A 12,700-nucleotide genomic window follows, 5' to 3' on the forward strand; every position below is an offset into this window, starting at 1 on the left:
AACCTTACCTCATGTCGGTGTATATTTGCGAAGCATGTCTTCAGCCATGGACAACTATATGGCACGCCTCAAGGGGTATATCAAGGAAGACGACAAGAGTTTTAGTAAAAAATGGTTCTCTTATTGATCATCCCGGTGTTCACACAAGGAACGTGGTATACAAAGAAGTACTACAACAATCTTCCTGAATATTAGTGTGAGTTTTTATTAAAGGTAATATCCAAGTCCTACCTGTTGTTGTTGTTGTTTTTATTCTTCTTCATAATATTATTTTTAATGATATTAACATTATTAATTTTTTATTAATTTTTTTTTTCTCCAGTCCAGTACCAACACAAAGTCAACTTCCATTACAAGGGCTTCCTCAAACACTGCCAATATTCACCGCACTCTCTTCATTTCCAAAACAAAAAAAACTTTGTCAGAAATAATTGCTTCGGTTAATGACACTTCGTCACAGGTATATAAATCAACATATGTTCGTATATAACTTTCATCTCTTAAATATTCTATATACCATATAACGTAATATATTATTTACAGCAAATGCATTTTACCTGTGAGACGAGTATTTCCAAGGTACTTCTTGACAAGAGATGGTCTTACAATGCATGCCAACATTGCCTAAAGACAATTGATATTACCAGTAGCTGTTACAAATGCACAACACACGACATTGTGCATTTATAACAAAAGTAAGCTTTCAGCTAAATTTGAGATGGATAATCATTAGTTCTTTGGATTATGTATAATTAAGTGCAAATATGACTTTTGGGCATAAATAAATTAGACTATCATTGGATTGGTTGGTTGTTTTTTGTTTTTTTTCTTCTTCATGTTTTGCTGCTCATTTCATTAAACTATGTGTTGGGCTGTTTAGTTTTTTTTTGCCAAGTGTTTATATTGTAATACTGGTTTGGAGACACTAGTTGTTAATTATCAGGTTTAAACAATATTTACGTTGTAACCTCTGGTCTATCTCTTTTGCACTTAGACATGAAGTGATGCTGAGTTGTTGACTATTTGAAACATATGTAACCTTCAGGATATCCCCAAGTCACTTGGCCGTGTTTAGCATGAAATTTTTCTTGATATGCTCTTGGTTCATTTTTGACCTTCAAAATGTAGAGACCTTCACTATGACAGTAAATAGTCTCTTTATACACTGTGTGGAATGTCTCAATCTCTGTGGTGGGTCTGGCGACTGGTAGAGGCTGTTAAGGCACCATGATAATAGGATATCATTATGGCATCATTTCATTGTACTTAAGTTTACGATTGATCAGTTGATTGAATCGTAAAATTCCAGTCTGCATAGCACTCCCAGGGTATGACAAACTCCAGTACAAGTCTGAAAGATAGTTATGTAGTTTGTCCATAAGTTATTGCTACATTTGAGTAATCAATTTGCTTTGCATTATTGGTGGTCAACTTTCATTTTAATCAATATGAATTACAAATTAGCAATTCATATGCTAAACTGATCTCATTCAAAACAGGCTTGCTAATAAAAAAAAAAATGAAATTAGCATCAATTAGTTCATTTGTGTACTATTTTCATATGTAAATTTGGTTCAATACTTCAATGTTTGTAGTTGCCTCCATTTTTCACAGGTTGTTGTGGCAGCACTCATGACATGGTTGGGCTGGCTCATTTTTTGGACAAGCCGGTGTTTGAACGTTGAATTCCAAAAGCTATTGATGTATTTGAACTGCCACTGCAGTTTGGTATTTCAGTGCTGGTAGTTGCCTACCCATGTGCACTGGGTTCAGCCACCCCAACAGCTGTCATGATTTCCACATGAATAGGTGCTTCCCAAGGCGTTCTCCTGCTCTTGAAAATGCACACAGCAATAAACTGTATCTAATATCTGTTAATAAACATTCAAAACTGTTATATGTAACTTTTTATATCTTCTATTTTGTATTTGATTCTAAACACATTCTGTTGACTAAATACATAGAAAGATGATTCATTGGATTTCAACACTCTGGCTTCAGGTGAAATGTGTTGTGTTTGAGAAGACTGGAACTCTTACACAGTAGAGAAGCCTTTGGTAGTTAGTACGATGCTGTTTTCAGACATGACTATTCAAGAATTTTGTGACATGCCTGCTATTGCAGAGGTAGTCTCTGTTTCTAGCTACTCCTTCTCTTATCATTACTTGCTTTGTAAGGGAAAGGGGAATAGTTGTTTTGGATTACCATTTATTTGTTTTTATTTTTCTTTAATTTTCAAAGCAAACAGTAAGTATCCTGTCGCAAGCAAAAGCTATAGTGGCACGTGCTAAGAAGCTGCATCAGCAGTATAGGCACGTAAATGTAGACTTCGAGGTGTACCCAGGGTCTGGGGCGGGCCACATGGTTGGTGAGAAAACGGTATTGGTTGGGAACAAGAGACTCATGAAAGTGAGCAGCTTGCTCGCAAGTGTTGGTTGCTGTGGATGGCATGGTTTCTGTATCATTTGCTGTGACAGATCCTGTCAAGCCAGAAACTGAGCGTGTAATTTCATTTCTTCAATCAATGACTGAAAACTGGAGTGGATAGTAATGTCTACGCATATCTACACTACTTTAAAATCCGCAACTCACTAAATCTCTGGGTCATTTTTTGTTTTGACTATTTTAATTACCTACTGTTTTTTAGTAGATAATAAAAATCTTACAAAAGACCAGCTTTAAGCAAAACGCACGTAGTAGTGCGTGCATCAATCTAGTATACCTTTAATGAGTTCTATTACTTCTATAGTTTTCCCATATGCTCACATCAACAATGTCTGGAATGTTTTGAACCACCACCGTCGTTGCAACATTGTTGCCTTCAGCCATACTTGTATTTTAGTTGTTAACATTTGTTTGAGGGCTAGAAGCACCCCCCACACAATCGCAGGGACACAAGAAGATATTAGGGAAATTATAGTGTAACATAATGTGTTATACTGAATGTAAGACACATGCCACGTGGAAAACAACTTATAGAACTTGTTGGACTGGTAAACTAGTTAAAAGAGGAGTCTTCCTCCATCAATAACCACCACCTCCACCGCCACCATGGTCAGATTCGTCTCCAATGGCAACTACAAGAGACTTATGTCATCCTCATATCTATCTTTTTCTCTCTCATTCTCTTTCTTCCTATTCTCTGCATTTTCTTATTTTTACCACCACAGCCATCACCCACAAAAATGAAAGGATTAATTTTTGGTGTAATATAATTTACTAGTCAAATTGATTCATGGGTGTTTTAGAATTAGAAATGCAAAATTCAAAATAATTTGTTTAAATTATCGATTATGATTTAATATTATATTATTTGAATTTAGAAGAATTGATATTTCTTTAATCAAAGAGAGGGAGGGAGAAATAGAAAAGAGTCTTCCTTACTCGATCATTTCAACCAAGGATAAAGTTGGTTGCGAATGTGTGTTGATGCACCCTAGTTTAATTGGAAACGCCATGACCACAAAAGTATTTCTGGATTTGAACCTAATATTTCAAACTAACTTGTTAGTACATGCATGCTTGTTAATCAGTGCGATTATAACTATTTCCCATTTTGTATTTTTTTCCCCTTCTTGATAATAACGCCATGATTGAGACAAAAATAAAAAAATAAAAGAATGATCGAATATTTTAGTGGCCTATCTTTGTGTACCACCATATTCATGCGGCAATGTGGCCAAGAGGTATCAGATTACACTAAAAATGCTCAACCACCTTCTCCATTGTCCTGTTACATTTTATAGTTTTACTGCAAAGAGCCAAAAACAATAAAGACCTTCTCCATCTATCTTATAGTGCTGTGCTTCTCTGGGTGTGTCTATAGTATATTTGAGTGAGAAGAAGAATCTTCTCTTACTTCAAAATAGAAACTCTAGAGAAAATTAGAACAAAAAATAAAATGGAACACGTTCAGATTGGGTTGCTTACAGTTTGTTCTGTTTTGGTAATTTTATACACTTGGAGGTTGCTTAATTGGATATGGTTGAAGCCCATGAAAATGGAGAAGTACTTGAGAGAGCAAGGTATTAGAGGTCCTCCTTACAGATTGATGGTTTCGATGAAGAAAGCCCGATCAAAGCCTATGGAACTTTCACATTGTGTAACACCGCGAATTCTTCCACATATTCATCAGTGGACTGAGAGCTATGGTATTCTTTCTGCTTTGATCAGAACCTTATTTTTATTGACTGATTGATTTTAGATCTTCGCTTATACTTATTAAGTCGGCATTTAAACCCTTCTGTTGTTATAGTATTTTCACTGGAAAAAATAATATTTTAGAATCAAAAGTTTGTACTGTATCATGAAAACCATATCAGTAGCTTACCTGCTGGTTGAATCATGAGACACTTAGTTGGAATCCACATACTCTGTACTGGCGCTTTGGTCGACAAGAAACATGATCTTTTGATCCATTGGCTAGTTGACTTCCATCTGGTCCGCTGATACACCAAAAGATCACATAACATGTGTCCCGTACTCCCGTATAAGATGTCAGATTAACACATACCATACAATCTTTCATAATGTATGTATTAACGCTTCTTGTGGGCACTGTAGGTAAGAGCAAGACTTCAAGAGTTTAAGTACAGTACGTTAATATTGAACTGATAGTTTTCAAATATCAGAACGAGATGAGAATGAACTTTAACATGCTTGTTTCTTTAATCCATGCTTGGTGGGAAATGAAAATTAATTTGGATGAAAAATGCAGGCAAATCTTTTGTTTCTTGGTATGGACCAACACCTAGAGTGAACGTTATGGATCCAGAGCTGATAAAAGACATACTTTCTAACAAGTTTGGTCACTTTTCAAAGATCAAATCAACCCCACTAGGCAAGTTGTTAGCAGAAGGAGTTGTAAACTATGAAGGTGAAAAATGGGTGAAGCACCGAAGGATCATTAATCCGGCCTTCCATCTAGAGAAGTTGAAGGTTGGTCTTTATCCAATTTCAATTCAGTCACTGGTTTGTACCAGTATGATACCATAGAATTCGAGACTGTTCAGTTCTTATTATAAATTCTCAGTATATTTTGTCAAGAAGCAAAGGAGGCACCAGCATAAAAAAAAGCATAAAAAAAAATATATAGATGGAAAGGGCACCTTGCAACTAAATTTTGGATGAACTACATAGCATATGCTCTGCTAATTCGTATTTTCTTGGTATTTTTTCTAGCTGATGATGCCAGCATTTCATACAAGTAGCATTGAGTTGGTTAGCAGATGGCAAAAGTTGGTTTCCGAGGAGTCATGTGAGTTAGACGTGTGGCCTGACTTACAAAACTTAACGGCGGACGTCATCTCTCGAACAGCATTTGGTAGTAGCTATGAAGAAGGGCGACGTATATTTCAACTCCAAACTGAACAAGCAGAGCTTGTTATCCAAGCTACTCGATCTGTCTATATCCCAGGCTTCCGGTATTTAATTAACTGTTAGATCCCACGTCACATTGCAATATTACATGAGTCTTCACAATATAAAGCTAAACCTATCCCTATTTCCACATAAATGATCGAATATATAATTTCATAGACAGTCTGTCGTAGAATCATGTTACCTCAGCTCATGCCTTTGTGCATCAGATTGCATTTTCAAATACCCAACATATACTAGAAATAAACTATCCTTTAATTTGGTCTTATGAAACGGCCTTAACAATTTTATCGTTAGTTACTTTGCAATAATGCAAACATATATGGAGTCCTTTAATTTGGAGTGTCTATTCCTGTATTTGTTGTACTTCACAATTCACAATATCATGTGTTGCAGGTTTCTTCCCACAAAAAGAAACAAGAGGATGAAGGAGATATATAGAGAAGTAAAAGCGTTGTTAAGAGAAATGATCAAAAAGAGAGAGAAGGCTATGAAACTAGGTGAAGCAAGTAATGATGACCTCTTAGGCATATTAATGGAATCCAATAACAAAGAAATTGAAAATGGTGGTAATGCCAAGAGCTTCGGAATGAGCATTGATGAAGTTATAGAGGAGTGCAAGTTGTTTTACTTTGCAGGACAAGAAACGACTTCAAATTTGCTTGTGTGGACAATGGTTGTGTTAAGTATGCATCTAGAATGGCAAGATAAAGCAAAGGAAGAGGTCTTGCAAGTTTTTTGAAAAAAAAAAACCGATTTTGAAGGCTTGAATCAACTGAAGATTGTAAGTTTTTTTTGAACATTAATTCTAAAAGGGTACTTAGACAGCAATAACACATATTTTGAATTTTAACGCAACTCTATACATCAAACTTTACTGTAGGTGACCATGATATTATACGAAGTTCTTAGATTGTACCCACCTGCTGTTCTGCTGACAAGAGCTACGTACAAGGAAATGAAGGTGGGAGAAGTACTTCTTCCAGCAGGAGTAGAACTATCACTACCAACACTTCTGGTTCACCACGACCATGAACTTTGGGGTGAAGATGCTGAAGAGTTCAACCCAGAGAGATTTTCAGGAGGAATTTCAAAAGCCACAAAAAATAAAGTTTCATTCTTCCCATTTGGTTGGGGTCCAAGGATATGTATTGGACAAACCTTTGCTTTAATAGAAGCAAAGCTGGCTTTTAGCCATGATTCTCCAAAATTTCTCATTCAAGCTTTCACCCACCTATGCTCATGCTCCATACACTGTAATAACCCTTCAACCCCAACATGGTGTGCAACTCATCTTACATAAAATCTGAGTTCGTGAAGTGTACGGCTTCAGAGCTAGATGTCTTGTCAATAAATTCTCTAATGCATTTGTTCTGTGTACTTGGTGTTCGTTAATCCATAATTTAAGAAGACTGAGTGTGTGTGTATTTTGGCCCTGGAACAACATATATTTAAGAAGTAGAAAGTAGAGTAATAGCTACTGAAGCTTTGTCTCCAAAGTTAGTTGTATTGATATATGTACACGTGTCTATGTACAGTCAGCAAAGTTTGTTATTAGTTTGTTAAGTTTGTTAGTAGTTAGAACAACTGCAGATTCCCTCTAACTGTTTTCTGTTTCTCAGTAAATGTTGTCTATAAATACAAGTGATGTAATGAGGAAAACGAATCAATGAAATCAGAAAATTTTTAATCCTCAATTCTCATTTATTAGAGTAACATGGTATCAGAGTTTTTGCTTTCAAAGCTTCAAGATCACTTCCGCATTAATGTCTTCTCAAAGCTTCCACTAGCTTTCAAATCTTATTGGTTCTTCATTACATCACTGTTCAATTGAATCAATCAGATTCAATTAGGTAACAAGTATCAAACTCAAATCTTCATTCAGTTTATTTAATTCAGTTCAAGATTACTAGTTATCATCTTCATTCTTCATTGAGTTCAACTTCGATTCATCAAAAACATGACTACTGATTCAAGTTCATCATATTCCACCTCATCTCTTTCAATGAATTCTTTAAACATCACTCACTTTGTCCCTATTAAACTTACAAATTAAAAGACAACTACCTGTTATGGAGATCACTATTTCTTCCAATACTACGTAGTAATGATTTGTTGGGAATTATTGATGGATCAAATCCTTGTCCAAGAAAGTACATTTTGAATGAGTCAGGAGAAATTATTTCGAAGGATCCTACAGCAAATCAAGGACATCTCTGATGCTCTAGCAGCTGTTGGTCATCAAGTACATGATACTGATTTAGTAGCATATGTGATGAGAGGTTTACTACCTGAATACAGTCCACTCAATACTTCAATAAGAACTCGACCTACTGATATCACATTTGAAGAGATGCATTCACTACTTCTACGTGAAGAGCTGAATATGATTGAAAATAATAACAATGTGTTGTTTAATTCATCTCAAGCCTTCTCTGTCACTAGTCATCAGTACCAAGACAACAACAGAGGATCTTTTCGAGGCAGAGGCGGAGGAAGGTCATTTAATCAAGGAAGAGGATATTTTCAGAGAGGTTCATATTCAAACCTTCTCCCCCAAGTCCAAGCAACTATCCAGTTCAAAACAAATGTGATCCAAATATGCCTCGGCGACCAGTGTCAGATTTGTGGTAAACTTGGTCATATTGTGATTGATTGTTATCATAGAATGAACCACTCATATCAATGGAGACATCCACCAGCAAAACTACAAGCTATGGTAGCTCAGAATCAATCACAAAGAGAAGAAAACACAATCTATGGAAGTTCTTCAAATGAAAATGCTTACACTGCTTATGAGAATAATCCTACTGCTTACAATGCCTATAATGCTTATGGGAATCCAATGAATGACTCACACTAGATTGCAGATACTGGAGCCACAAGTCATATAACTGTGGATCTCTCAAATCTCAACATGCATCAAGACTACAATGGATCTGACAAAGTGCATATTGGGAATGGCAAATGTTTGCAAATATCTAACTTTGGCTCTAGCACTGTACAGTCAACACAATCTACTTTTCATCTTAAGAACATTTTTTTTTCCGATAATATCTTAAGAACATTTTACATGTCCCTAGCATTACTCAAAATTTATTGTCTGTACATAAATTTCTTAAAGACAATAATTGCAGCATCACTCTTACTCCTGAACATTTTGTTGTGAAGGAAATTGTGAAGGGGAAGATCCTTTTACAAGGGAATCATGAAAATGGTCTCTATCCTATCAAGTTTCAACACATCAATCCTTCAACTGCATCTCATCAGCATCCATCTCATTCTTCTTCAGCTTTTTTACATGAATAAAGGAACTACCTTTTCTGCATATGTTGGAGAAAGAACTTCAAAGACCACCTGGCATCAACGACTTGGTCATTTGTCTGATCAAGCATTCAATAAAGTTTTGTCAAGTCATTGTCTTGTTTTGGACAACAAAACATCTTCTCTGTCTTTTTGTTTGTTGCTTGTAAACTAGGCAAAAACACAAGTTACCATTTTCCTCATCTGAATCATGTACAAATAAACCATTGGAAATCATCCATAGTGATCTTTGGGGACCATCCTCTACACCATCAGTTCATGGATATTTGTACTATGTTTCCTTTATTGACAATTGGTCAAGGTTCACCTGGATATTTCCATTGAATAAAAAATCTGACTTCTTTCAAGTTTTTCAATTTTTTAAAGCATCTGTTGAAAAGCAATTTGATCATACTATTAAATGTTTTAGATGTGATGAAGAAGGTGTTGAAGTGGATTGTGGTGGGTATTGAGGTTTGCCATGGAAAATTGTGTTTTGATTATGGAGAGTGTTTGGTGAAGAGGGGAAGGTAGATCTTGGTTTCGTAGTGTCACTCTACTCTACTTAACATACTAGCTAGCACACACACACAGAGGCAGCACACACACATACGCACACCTACACCACACTCCACCAAAAATCACAGCAGCACACACACGCACATAAAATCACAGCACATGCACACACACACACACTACCTATTGTACCAGCAGCGCACCTGGAAGTAGCAGCAGCAGCAGCCACCAGCAGCAGAGGCAGTAGCAGAGGCAGCAGCAGCAGAAGCCACCACCAGCAGCAGCACTACCTGCAGCACCAATCCACACTACCACTGCACACACACCACACTACCAGCAGCAGCAGCACCACACTCACACACAACCAAATTTCCATCAATAACAAAGAAATGTTAGAGCTAACAACTACAAAGAAATTTTACAGGTAACAATCACCCACAAAGAATGTTTCCCCTATCACAGTTATGAACCCAATTTCAAAGCAAACACAATAACAATTAACTAAGTTGACTCCCAAAAATTGATTCCGCAAACTGACTTCTATTTTTATTTCAATGCAACCTATAGAAACCATTAAGAAAGTCAGTTATTGCAATGGAGCATTGTGAACGATTAAAGGACCTTAGTGGATTTGAACCACCATCTTTTGGGACGTATGTAATACATTACAATCCCAAGTGCTCTACCCTTTGAGCTAAAGATCCAATTATTGTCATTGAATAAATATATAACCTGCAACCCTGCTGAAATATGACTCCGACCAGCTGCAACCGCAGTGAATGAATGAATCACAACACCCTACCCCCCACCCCCGTGCTGAAACACAACAGTTAACCACCCATCCATTCTATATGCATTTACCACACACACACATCTGTGGACACAGTTGCACTAACTCTCCACTGACCTCCTTGCAATTCAAATGTCTCCTCCGACATTTGATTGGTTGAAGTCTCCATGCAAAAGGAGTCCAACATCAAACTTTGGTACGGTACTCACTTGAGTTGATCACTTCAACTTCAATCATTCTAAGTAAATAATAAAATCAGACCCATGTTTATTGAAGATACAAACTTCAGCAACCCAAAATAATCCTCAACACCAAATTGAGATGCCAATAGCCCCTAGTAACAATTATATGGTAACCTCCTTCAACCTCCAACTACTAACAGCAAACAAATTTTCAATAGCCTACCTAAAGCTTTCTAAAATAATAGGGAATTAACTAAGAAGGTGAAGTAATAAGGATATATATAAAAGCTACAATTAAAATATGTTGGAAATTAGAAGAGATGATGTTCATCACCACTTCACCCTTAGTAATTTTCTCCTTTCTTCCTCTAATTCCCCACATGATAAGAACAAAAGAAAACCAACTCGTGTTAATACAAACTTCTAAAAATACAGGAAGTTCACAAAAACGGGACCCCAATAGAAATAGCAATAAGTCTAAAATTGATATCTTGTAAATTATAGAAGGAAAGAATATACCAAAATCAATTCGTCCTCTTCCATTCTTAACTAGTTTCTAAAATGGGTACTAAGATTCCTTAAAATTTTCTCTGTACGCCAGCAAGTGTGTCAGGAGCTTCCTTCCCTAAACAATGGTTTTTAAGCTTTCTTATGACCTGTTTCTTTCAATTCAATAGTTCACAAGAAACAAAAGTCTATGCTAATAAACCACAACGTACAAAGCAGACCAATTTACCCATCACAACAAAGTAAAAGCTAACTTATAATAAGCCAGCAAACCAAGCAAACACCAATTAGTAGTCACTAATTCGCGGTCACGAAGAAAACCAATTCCAGTACTCATGTATTAACTAACTAAAAGAGAGAGAGAGATGAACGCATCTGAGAGAAGAAGAGAAGGAGAGACCGTTGGAGACGACTCCATTGTTGTTCTTCATCAACGAGAGAGGCTTTAACTAATGGAAAAGAAAGGAAATAAGTGGTAGACAAAGTAAAGTAAAGGAACGGAAACATTTTTAAAATGGAGGGAGCGACTCTAATCGGCTGAAAGAGGAATTCTAGTGGACACGTTATTTTTGTAATCACTCACAAGGAATACCGGGTGGATCAAAGTTCAAGTTTACTCTTGACGCCAAATAAGAACGGCTCGGGTAGATTAAAGGTGAAGTATACTGCTGACCAAAAAAAAAAAAAATGGCCCGACCTAACTAAAACAACCCGGTTATGAACATTGATTGTTTATACTCACAATAGGTATGAACAATGATTGTTCATATCTATCCATGTATGAATAATAACTATGAATATTGATTGTTCATACCCCCCAATTATGAACATTAGCTATAAACAATGAGTGTTTATACCTATTTGAGCTATGAACAAGCATTGTTCATATCTATCCATGTATGAACATTGATTGTCCATACCCACAATAGATATAAATATTGATTGTTCATACCTACCCATGTTGAACATCAACTATGAACATTGATTGTGGCTATAAAAACATGAATCCAAAACAGATATGAACAATAACTGTTCATACCCCAAATTATGAACATTAGCTACTAACAATAGGTATGAACAAAACAGATATGAATAATAAATGTTTACACCCAAAACAGATATGAACATTGATTGTTCATACCTGAACAATCCGTGTTCATACAAAATAAAAACATGAACCCAAAACAGATATGAACATTGATTGTTCATACCCAAAACATATATGAACAATAAATGTTCATACCCAAAACAGACATGAACATTGATTGTTCATACCCAAAATATATATAAACAATAAATGTTCATACCCAAAATATATATGAACATTGATTGTTCATACCTACTTAAAAAAAACATGAACCAAAAACAGATATGAACATTGATTGTTCATACCCCAAAACATATATGAACAATAAATGTTCATACCCAAAATATATATGAACATTGATTGTTCATACCCAAATATATATATGAACATTGTTCATACCCAAACATATATGAACAATAAATGTTCATATCTATCTGTATTTTGGGTATGAACAATCAATGTTCATATATATTTGGGTATGAACAATGTTCATATATATGAACAAAAAAACATATATGTGTTCATACTTATATGTGTTCATACCAACAAAAAAACATGAACCCAAAGTAGATATGAACAATAAATGTTTATACCCAAAACATATATGAACAATACGGGTTCATACTTAAAGTAGGTATGAACAATACGTGTTCAACAGTAAAAAAATGAACAATCATTGTTTGATTAACATTAAAATTTTAGAGGATCTTGGTGGAATCGAACCACCATCACCTTTGGATATCTCCAAAGTGCTCGCCCATTTGAGCTAAAGATCCACCAGGGTTTAATTAAAAAAAAAAAAAAAAAAGATAAAATGATAATCGTGTGATACTTCATCTTCAATGTCTTTGATTTTTTGGATAATATATGGTTGTCATCTTTGTTCAACTTCTTTAAAATAACTGAAGCTTCGCACAACTTCATCTATTTCTCGAC

The 12,700-nt window shown here is 35.6% G+C and overlaps 2 long non-coding RNA genes and 1 pseudogene across 4 annotated transcripts; 2 read left to right on the forward strand and 1 right to left on the reverse strand.

Moving 5' to 3' along the window:
• Positions 1-371: 371 nt before the first annotated feature.
• On the forward strand, positions 372-1,992 carry LOC147506502 (uncharacterized). 2 transcript variants are annotated; one of them, XR_015220819.1, is made up of 2 exons: positions 372-460; positions 1,615-1,992. It is a non-coding gene; the product is annotated as an uncharacterized LOC147506502 (long non-coding RNA). The 2 variants fall into 2 exon arrangements; XR_015220818.1 differs by lacking the exon at positions 372-460 and adding an exon at positions 1,215-1,328.
• Positions 1,993-3,663: 1,671 nt separating this feature from the next.
• On the forward strand, positions 3,664-6,755 carry LOC147506503 (cytochrome P450 CYP72A219-like; annotated as a pseudogene). The gene is made up of 5 exons (XR_015193786.1): positions 3,664-4,151; positions 4,718-4,938; positions 5,182-5,423; positions 5,776-6,163; positions 6,263-6,755. The product of XR_015193786.1 is annotated as a cytochrome P450 CYP72A219-like (transcript).
• Positions 6,756-7,042: 287 nt separating this feature from the next.
• On the reverse strand, positions 7,043-9,540 carry LOC147506504 (uncharacterized). The gene is made up of 2 exons (XR_015193787.1): positions 9,402-9,540; positions 7,043-8,762 (listed from the first exon to the last, which is right to left on the reverse strand). It is a non-coding gene; the product is annotated as an uncharacterized LOC147506504 (long non-coding RNA).
• Positions 9,541-12,700: the final 3,160 nt, after the last annotated feature.

The sequence above is a fragment of the Coptis chinensis genome, chromosome 4, assembly GCF_015680905.1.
Source record: "Coptis chinensis isolate HL-2020 chromosome 4, ASM1568090v1, whole genome shotgun sequence".
In the NCBI taxonomy this organism is placed as follows: Eukaryota; Viridiplantae; Streptophyta; class Magnoliopsida; order Ranunculales; family Ranunculaceae; genus Coptis; species Coptis chinensis.